The sequence below is a fragment of the Panthera onca genome, chromosome A1, assembly GCF_046562875.1.
Source record: "Panthera onca isolate mPanOnc1 chromosome A1, mPanOnc1 haplotype 2, whole genome shotgun sequence".
Lineage (NCBI taxonomy): Eukaryota > Metazoa > Chordata > Mammalia > Carnivora > Felidae > Panthera > Panthera onca.
This window is the reverse complement of record NC_138339.1, coordinates 110,285,533-110,295,413: the sequence shown is the minus strand read 5'-3', so window position 1 is coordinate 110,295,413 and position 9,881 is coordinate 110,285,533. Positions and strand designations below refer to the sequence as shown.

General features: G+C 43.3%; 1 long non-coding RNA gene across 1 annotated transcript in view; it reads left to right on the top strand.

The window, feature by feature from the left end:
- The first annotated feature begins 382 nt into the window (after positions 1-382).
- LOC132681353 (uncharacterized) overlaps positions 383-9,881 on the top strand; it is a 31,022-nt gene continuing 21,523 nt past the window's right edge. The window contains exons 1-3 of the long non-coding RNA XR_009611030.2: positions 383-1,057; positions 4,576-4,765; positions 7,031-7,194. This is a non-coding gene — a long non-coding RNA (uncharacterized LOC132681353). The remainder of the gene's footprint in view (positions 1,058-4,575; positions 4,766-7,030; positions 7,195-9,881) is intronic.

The window sequence follows — 9,881 nt, the reverse complement described above, 5'->3', positions numbered from 1 at the left end:
AAATGTTAAAAAAGAAATTGGCAAACAATAAAGCTCAGTGTGGTGGGTGTTTTTCCCCCTGGCAAAAGTCACCTTTGCATATATGCCACATGAGCCGTGTGAACCTTGGATGATACTTATTTCACAGGGGGATTAGTGCAAATGAGATACTTAATTTGGAAGTCCTCTGTAACCTGTAAAGTTTCTACATGTGTTAGCTTTTATTATTTGAAATAAAATGTTAAATATGAAGCTTTAACATTTATTAAAATCAAAGTGTGTAATTATTACCTTTCATTGCAAGCTTCAAATATGATATAGGACAAGATTTCAGAAAGCAAAACAATTAGGCAGCAGCCTTTTTGTGTTGGTTAAAGCTATTACGTGCAAGTTACAAAACTCCTAACTCCAACCGGCTTCAACAGTGAAGTGAGTTCACTGTCACCTAAACTAAAAGGCCAGAGAGAGTGCCAGCTTAATTCAGCTAGCTTAATCCAGAGTCCAGGCTAAACCCAGCAGGTCAGATGATGCCATCGTAGAGCGGGAGGACCATATGTTCCTGTTTGCCCAGGATAGTCCTGTTTACGCATCCTATCTGGTTTGGTGTATGTCTTGCCTGGTTTCATTCTCGAAGTTGTCCTAGTTTAGAAGATAAATGATATGTTTACTTAACCAAGGTTTGCTCTCTCTGCTCAGTTTTTTGTGTTGCAGGATTCACCCTCAGGTATCACAAGACATGTTTCCCCACCCGTTCCCTGCAGTTCCAGCCTCTTCCATGCAGAGAGCATAAGATCTGTAGAAGCTGCAGACCCTATAACCTCACACCACCCAATCTAGTGGGACAGAAAATCTCTTCCAGTAGCCTGTGCAAGTGCTGGGATTCACTGCCTCTCCCTGGTCTGATTTGGGTCACATGGCCATTGCTGAAACATCCCTTTGGGAACATGGATTCACCGATGGACTTAGTCAACTGTGCTCACACCTAGAGTAGGCCTGAGAGAATTCCAAACAAATCGCCCAACTGAGAATGAGGTGACTTCTCCCAAGGAACAGCAAGTAACGGTCGGCAGCAGAAGAGGTGAGTGGATACTGAAGAGGGAACAAGAATGATCCGTGGCCTTGCAGCGCAGTAAAAGTGCTGGAATAGGAATGAGCCGACCCAGCTTTTAGCTTTTCCACTAACTAGGGTTGGGATGGCGGGCAAGCCTTTGCATGCCGTAGGCCTCAGTTTCTTGTTAGGTAAAGTGGAAGGGTAGGACTAGAGAATTTAGAAGGTTCCATTTCACTCACCATGTTTAATTTATGGCTGTATCTTCTCATTAGTCTTCAGGGTTATCAATTCCAGGTTTATTTTCATACCGGATTTTTCTCACTGGGCCTAAATAGAACTCACCTTGGCTTTATTCCTGATGCTAGAAAACTTCCAGCTCTGGTGGAGATCTGAAATGTTCCATTGCTCCTATTAAGTAAATCATATTCTTTAACTAGCTAACTTTCCCCACAGTTTACAACTTGTGTCAGACCCCGGGAAGATTTGCTTTTAGTTTTCTCCCTGTGAACCAAACAAGTCATAAAAACAGATTTATATCATGGTTTCCTTACAGCTGCATTTTATCCTGGGTTTCTTAAATCAAGAAATTGACTAACATAATGGCTGAATGAATAAAACACGGCAGCAATGAGTGACTGCCTTTAGCAAACTGAGAGGGAGTCTTATTATTTAAATGTTCCTGGTTATATTAAGTGGAGCAAAAGGCTTGGAATGGAAAGTGAGAGAAATAGACAGCCAAGTCAAAAACGCCACCAAGCTGTAAATAAAATATGAAACTGGCTTGGAAAGGGAGCTTTACTTCGAAGTCAAACACTGATATATAGTCCCTAATTGTGGGACGTTTGTAAAAGGTGACATGACACCTGTCAATTATCTACAGCAGCCAGGAAGTGTAGATTACATGAATAATTCACCAATCCAGTGCCCTTTGTTGCCAAGCCAGCTAAGCCCAGTCCATAAAATAACTGCTGATAGGAAAGAAGAAAAAATATGTTTAAATCGCAAGAGCCGTATGTTACACGCGGAAATGTTTTCAAGGCAGTTTCATTATACAACTATGTTCCAGTCAGCACCAGTGGCTAAATAATTAACATGGGAGCTTTTATCAGGTGTAACAAGGGAGGGGGCTCGGGCTCTGGAAACTTTATAGGTCCCCTTGGGGAGGCCACAGAAGAGTCTTCAGTAACAGAAACATATCGTTACGTATCATCATTTCTCACCTGCACAAGTAGCACACAACCCTTTAAAAAAGCGAAGTCTGAACTTTTGTTTTGGAAACATGGAATCATAGAATAATACATTTGGCAAGTCACTTAGGGATAGCCTACTCTATTGGTTTTTAAAAGCAGTGGAACCCTTTTTTTCAAAGAAAACCTTATGTGCATGTACACAACATAAGACAGATAAAAGTGGGATGATTTTAGCTCACTCTGGGAGTGGTGGTGAGGAGGATTATAGATCCCTGGGAACTGCCTACTTAGCAGCCCCCTGCCCTGCACCTCACTCCCTACCCCTGCCCAAGTACCTACAGGGATCCAACAGTCCCATTTCACAGATGAGGAAAATGAGGCTCCTGAGAGGCAAAAGGGGCTCCTTGAAGTCCCAGAGCGAGTCGATCGCAGAGCTGGGACTGAAAGCCAGACTGCCGCCACCCATGCACCACATATACACATGTACGACTGTCAGGACAGCTTGTCTACACGGCCACGTGAGCTGCCAGGATTTGGAGAAATACCAGTTCTGCAGCTCCCAGGACCTCACAAGTGAGCTTGAGGAATGGAAACAAGTGACTCTTTCATCTGTGGCCTGGGCCCAGGCAGCCTGATACCTATCCTCCCCCTACCCCCCCCACTTTCATGTTGGCCACAGGGCCAGGGTCAGAGGCCACAGGCCAGGTAGAAGGTGGAGACTTGCAATGCCCAAGAGACAGGGCAGGCAGCCATAGGTCACTGGAGCCAGCCATCCAATCCACCTGCTTCTCTGGGCCGTAAGAACAAGCCTGACTCGAGAGCTACAGGGGGCGCCAATTCCAGGAGCAAATCCAGTCACCGCAGAGAGAGCTTTTCTCACCTCCACAAGATGGTTCATTCCTGTAACTTCCTTCCTACGTAAGGAAGATCCCAGCAGACTACGAGGGACAAGAAAGAGGTTCCATTTCATAGAGTGTATGTAGAAAAGAATCCTTCCTCCTCATTTTAGGTTTATTTACTACCAAGGTTTGGCTTCATCTTTGAAAGTTTGCAAGGAGGTTTCATTCCTGTGTAAACCCACTAGGTACAAGTGCTTTGACACAGGTTTTCTCTAACCTTGTTATTTTTCTCTAATTGTTCCAACTGATTATATATATATATATATATATATATATATGGCTTATTAGAAGGCTACTGGGAAAGAAAACAAACTTTCTGATGCAGATTAAAGGCAAGTATAATTTCAAGACTTGCTGAAACTCTCTCTGCAGTCAGTCCTCACTTTTAGAATGAACACATGATATTTAGTTATACATAGAAATAAAACTGTGCTGCTAGCTTTATTGTGAAGAGCTGAGGTTGAAAACTGCATGTTTTCACTTTGATCATTCCAACTAGCACAAAGCAAGAGAAGTTGGGCATCTTGATGTTATGGCTACTTTGAGACTGATTCTCTCAGTGCGTTATGCTACTTCATCCCTTTGACTGCAAGGCCGCGGGAGTTTCTTTCAACAAATGGAGTTCATTATTAAATGAATCAATGGTTATCTAAACCAATTAATGCTCATTCCAATAATGTTTCAGTGTCTCTCAAGAAGAATCTGGAGAGCTCTTCTCTAGTAAGAGGCTGGTGGACCTAGAGCAGCTGAGGGTGAATTCTGGCAAATGGACAGAACTTCCTGAACCTAAGTTTCCTTATTTGTAATTTGGGTGCCATGGTGGTGGTAACAGTGCCTGTCTTACAGAGTGATGGTGAGTGTTATGGCTACCTCATTGCCTGACAAAATCTTTGCCCAGGTGGTTTGTAGTCTGGGCTCCCAGAAAGCTGGGGCTTAGACAAAGGCTCACATGCAAGTTCTTTATGGTCATGGGATTCCAGGGACCTGGAGGAGAAATGGAGGAACCATGGAGGAAGGAATCAGGGCCTGTGGCCTGTATGAGCATGCATGTTAAGTTGGCTACTGCTTAGGGTTTTCATATTTAGCAAATAAAAATACTAAACACCCACTCAACTCAATTCTAGAGAAACAACAAAGAATCCTTTGCAATACGTATGTGCCATGCAATATTTGGGACATAACTTATCGTAAACAAATAAAATTATTTGTCATTTATCTGAAATGCAGTCAATGGAGCACCCTATACTTCAGATGGCCTGCCACTGTTACTAGTGATGGGTTGCTTGTTCCTGTAGGACTGTCTGAGAAGTTGTATGAAATCTGTCTTGGGATTGAGCCATTTGTCCGCATTCTCTGTTTGGCAAAGCCAGTGTTCCCCATGGATTGTAACTTCTCAAAGGCCTTCTGTGTTGTTCATTTGGGGTGAGCAGATTCCCATTCCGTTCTGCACGGTCAGGTAAGAAGCCTTCTGTGAGGTGCTGTGAAGCTGCTTCTGTGTGAGGCTGATCTAGTAATGGTGGCCAGATACAACACAGTGGAGGATGTGCTAGAGGCATTCATACAGGGGGTGAAGTGCAGTGATTAACAGCACAGATCTTGGAGCCAAGAAGGCCTGGGTTCAAATCTCAGCTCTGCCAATTACTAAGGTAGGTCATCTAAAGTCTCTGTGTCTCAGTCTTCTCATTTTTAAAATGGAGATAATAATAACACTTAGTAGGATTATTATGAAGATTAAAAACAAATACAGAGTTCTCAGAATGGTCCCTGGGACGCTGTAAGTGTCTATTGTTATTATCCTGACAGTAGTAGATTTCAACACTGTAGCTTGGCAGCTGGTGTATCTTGAACACGTCGCAGCTGTCAAATTTGATTTGACAAAATTTGCCAAACTTGATTGATGTCTAGAATACAATTTTTTTTTTCATAAATGAAGCTAAATGGTATCACCTTGGTTTGTTTTGGTTTTATTTTTTCCCCAGCACTGAGAATTATTTTCTGCCCTGACTAGTCTTTTATATAATCAGAAAGGAAAGGTTTTTCACCCTCCATTGAGCCTGTGGTCTCCCCCTAGAACCAGCTAGATGCCCTGAGTCTCCCAGCACTCACTCTCAGGGTCCTCCTCCATCTAGCGCCACAGGAGCTGCTCAGTTTGACACAGTCGGCTGACACTGAGGCAATGGTATGCACCCACGGTGGTAGCAAAATTAAACCTTGTGTATTGATCAGAATATAAAATCATGTTCTGTCACCATATACTGAGATTAATAGCAAGTTTCTACAATTCTGTGAAACTTGCTTCTTTGGCCCAGTGTTTACGTCTCAGTTCCTCAAGTGGCCTGCCAAAAATTCTAAAATTTGAAACTGGGCCTTCAACACAAAATTGCTGAAAAATACTGTCTTAAAGAGCCATTCAGGCTATGTTTCCTCTACAGAGCCAACTTCCCGCTCTGTGCTGAGTTACAACTGGCCCCCCCCCCCCCATGCTCTTGGGAGACCTGCTAACAGCCTCACTGGTAGCCCTGACTGTGGGGTGTCACACTGGCTTGTTTGGAGGTCTGCTTCCCCGAGGCTGCTGAGCTCCTTAGGACGGGAGCCATGTACGTTCATCTTTGTATCTCTAACCCGCAGCCCACATCTGGCACAGGCTGAGGAGCAGGGCTGCCTTATCCAGTAAGCTTGGTAGGCTCAGGGTCCACAATATTTTTTAGGGGGCCGTGAAAATGTTTGATTTTTTTTAAAATCAGAAGAAAAAGACAGGGCTGTTAGTATAGAACTTTTATTTATTTATTTATTTAGTTAGTTAGTTAGTTCTAAAGGTTTTATTTTTAAGTAATCTCCTCACCCAATGTGGGGCTCGAACTCAAATCCTGAGATTAAGAGGCTCACACCCCATCGACTGAGCCAGCCGGGTGCCCCTAGAATAGAACTTGTTTTACTTTTTTCTTCATATCAGAAAAATGAAGGATTTTTAGGGCCACAAAAATTTATTAGACTATTTTAATGTTTTGGTTTTTTTAATGGGGGAAGGGCCTAAGAACGGAGAAGTGCCTAGGGCCCAGAAAAGTCATGATGTGGTCCTGGTGTTGAAAGAATAAGTAAACAAATGATTAAATATTATAATGACTGTTAAAAAATGCTTTACAAATGACAAAGTGCCATGAAAATGCAGCTTATTATTAAAAGCTGACAATTTTATTGCTGTTGTGAAGTTCTCTTACCCATTAGGACACTATACTCTAAGGAGTTTCAATTATTTCTCTAAATTCAAAGGTTTTCTTAGTCATATTCATATTCTTTCTTGCTGTGAAAGAAAAGCTTTAAGTGGCTTTATGTGAGGAATATTTTAGTGTGGACAGGGGAGGGGCAGTAAAGGCACAGAATATAAAGGCTCTGGTAATCAGAAGAGCTATCCCCGTGTACCACACTTCAAAGGAACCCCTTATATGAAAAGCTGAGTTCCTACAGAAGGTACACCAAGATGGCTGTTGTTTTTACAAAAAAAAAAGGGGGGGGGGTGGGATTCCTGAGCTTTAACCTTCATGTATGTGTTATCAACATCCCATGATGTTGTCTCACCTCTGAGAAAAGTGAAGTCATGTACTTCTGAGGTGATCTGGTGGTATATTCTATCCTTTGAGTTGGTTGATGACAAATGAACAGTTTCTCTCTCGGAAAATATAAATAGAAGGGACACTGATGTCCAGGATATCTTCAAAGGGATGCTAAGAATTTTCTGACCTGAAGATCACTTGAGGAGATGATACTCAATGTGAGCTTCCTCATATTACCAAGTAGCTACATCCTTATCTTGCAATCTTGAAGGGTCTAATTCATATCAAAAAGAAACTTCACTTTCTGAAATTATTCTCAGCATATTTACTTTATTTATTTATTATTTATTATTTTTTGAGAGCATATGAGCTGGGGAGAGCAAGAGAAGCTTAAGCAGCCACCATGTGGAGACTGATGCGGGACTCGACCCTACGATCCTGGGATCAGGACCCGAGTGGAAATCAAGAGTCAGATGCTCAACCGACTGAGCCAATCAGGCGTCCCAGGAGAGTTCCTTTAAAATGTGAGTTCTCAAAAAATAAATAAATAAAATAAAATAAAATAAAATAAAATAAAATGTGAGTTCTCATAGTGCATTTAAATTTGAGAGTATAAAATGACCATAGGTGGTTACTTTAGGAAAGTTCTTCCCTCTTTCCTTTCTCTTCTGAGTATTCTATAATGTGGCTAGAGTAGACTCACAAGGATAAAACAAGTAAGAGTTACAATTTATGGAGTCCGAAACCCTGCTCTAAGCTCTTTACATACATTTTCTCATTTAAGGAGAGAAATTAAGGATGATGTAATTTGCAAAGGGTGTTTTACAAAACTATTGAGAAAGAGGAGGACATGTTCCACTGATAAAAATGACAGAAAAGCAAAGTAGACTATAAGAGAAAACCTGCTGTATTATTCCCTTCTTTCAGTTTTCAGTTGTATGTTTACCGGCCGGGCTTCTGTACAGCTTGGTTTTCATTTGGTGCAGAAGGCAGAGAAAAGCCCTTATGAAAGCAGAGTCTGATCAGAATAGTCATGATCGGGCTTCCCAGGAGATGGGCAGCCAAAGAACAGAGAGCAAAAGGAATAAAAATTTCCAGCAAATGAGTAACTACCACCTCTTGAGGGTCTCCAGCTATTCTAGACAGCCATTCTAGGCATCTTACATTCATGAATAAGTGTCACATTGGACAACTTTGGGGAAGGCTCCTGTGTTCCAGGCACTATCCCAGGCATTTTTATGTTTATTAACTAATCTTCCCAATATACCAACAGAGTAGGTCCTATTATTAGCACTCTCATGCTAGAAGCAAGGACAGTGAGGCAGAGAGAAGCTCGGCCTCTTGGCCAAGATCACTCAACCAGTAACACATATTGGTCTGGAAACCAAACCCTGGAGTTACGCAACTTAACGTGGGGCTTGTAACAATTCTAAGAAGTAGGGACTTTCATTATCCCATTTGACTTTCGGAGAACAGGAGATTTAGAGATGCTATATGGCTTCCTGGAGTTTACCCAAGCAGCCGGGCCCCTGGGCCCACGCACTGAATCGTTTCAACACACGGAGTCTCCCTGTTCAGGATGGCGCCTCCAGACTGTTTGTCGAGAATGGATATAGCAGCGACAGAGAGAGGTTGGTGGCAGAGAATAGAGGTGAACTGACACGTGGGGTTGGGGTGGGAGCACAGAAGAGGCTCTGGGGAGTATGGAAGAAAGAGAAAGGGGACGGCCTCTGTGCTTTACAGAACAACAGCGAGCTAATGCAGCTTTCCAGGACACAAGAAGACGAAGCAAATCAGAAAATACACGGGGCAGAGAGTTTTAACAGAACCATGGGGACAGAGGAAAGGGGACAATAAAAGTGCAAGGAAAGAGAAGAAGGTGAACAAACTGTAAAGAAGGCTGTGGTGTAAGTGCCTGGGAAAGTCTGGAGCCACCAGCTCCTGGAAGGCCAGCGTTGGGTGGGCAAGGTGACAGCTCACTGCTCATGCAAGGCCTCCTGGGGCTCTGTGCAGATGGCCACGGGCAGCCCCCTCTCTGTGGGGGTGACGCACACGTGAGGATTGTAAGACGAGGCCCTTGGGGCTCTGTTCACAATAAAAACATTGTACAGGCCTTCTACACATGACTCAGTGTGTATTGTGTGTCTGACTGAAAGAAAGATCGGCTTTACCTGCAAGTGCGAACGTGTAGGCTGAGTTGAAATGAGTGCACAATTACATAAGAAACAAAAATACCTGGGGAGCGAGCAGTCTAATGCCTTCCAGGGGACATGCAGAATCCCTAGAGGAAGAGTGCCAGGCCACTCCTTTGCCAACTGTGAGAATAGCTGTGGTTGGACAGGGTGTTTTGTTTTGTTTTGTTTTTACCCCGGCGCTTGGCACAGAATCCTGAACACCGAGTGGGGCCCCTGAACCCTGCCTGACACCAAACCTTGCGTTAGCTAACGTCATTCCTGTGTTACTTTGTTTGAGAAGGACTGGAAAACAGCAAAGGGGAAAGGGAAAGAGTCATTCAAATTTGTCTTACATGAAGACTTTATGTGCTAAGCCTGAGAGAAACAATGTAATGTTTGAAAGTAGGGGGTCTGGGGACAGACATAGGTTCAAGCCTTGGCTCCATCATGTCTTAGCTGTGGCACCCTTGGCAAGTGACTCCATCTTGCTGGATCTTCATTTTTCATCTATAAAATGGGTGTAATGGTAGGACCCACCTCAGAGAAGGTGGTAGGTGTAATGGTAGGACCCATCTCAGTGTGAGAACTGTATGAGATCATGCAGGCAGATAGCTTCACTTAGAACCAGGCACCAAGCACCCAGCAAGTGTTCACCAGTGTTACCATCTGTAAATTGAGAGAGATAACCTCCCCAGTCCCTCAAGGGACACTAAGGCTGCAGCCAAAGGTTAGCAAAATGAGGGCTTTTTGAAAAGTACTTAATAACATCTATTCTCTCCTTGGCAGTGTGATGAAGTAAAAACAATTATCGACATTGAATTCATTAAAAGACTTAGATTCTGGGATCGCCTGGGTGGCTCAGTTGGTTAAGTGTCCGACTTCGGCTCAGGTCATGATCTCACGGTTTGTGGGTTCAAGCCCTGTGTCGGCCTCTGTACTGACAGCTTGGAGCCTGGAGCCTGCTTTGGATTCTGTGTCTCCCCCTTTCTCTCTGCCCCTCCTCTGTTTGTGTTCTGTCTCTGTCTCTCGCTCAAAAA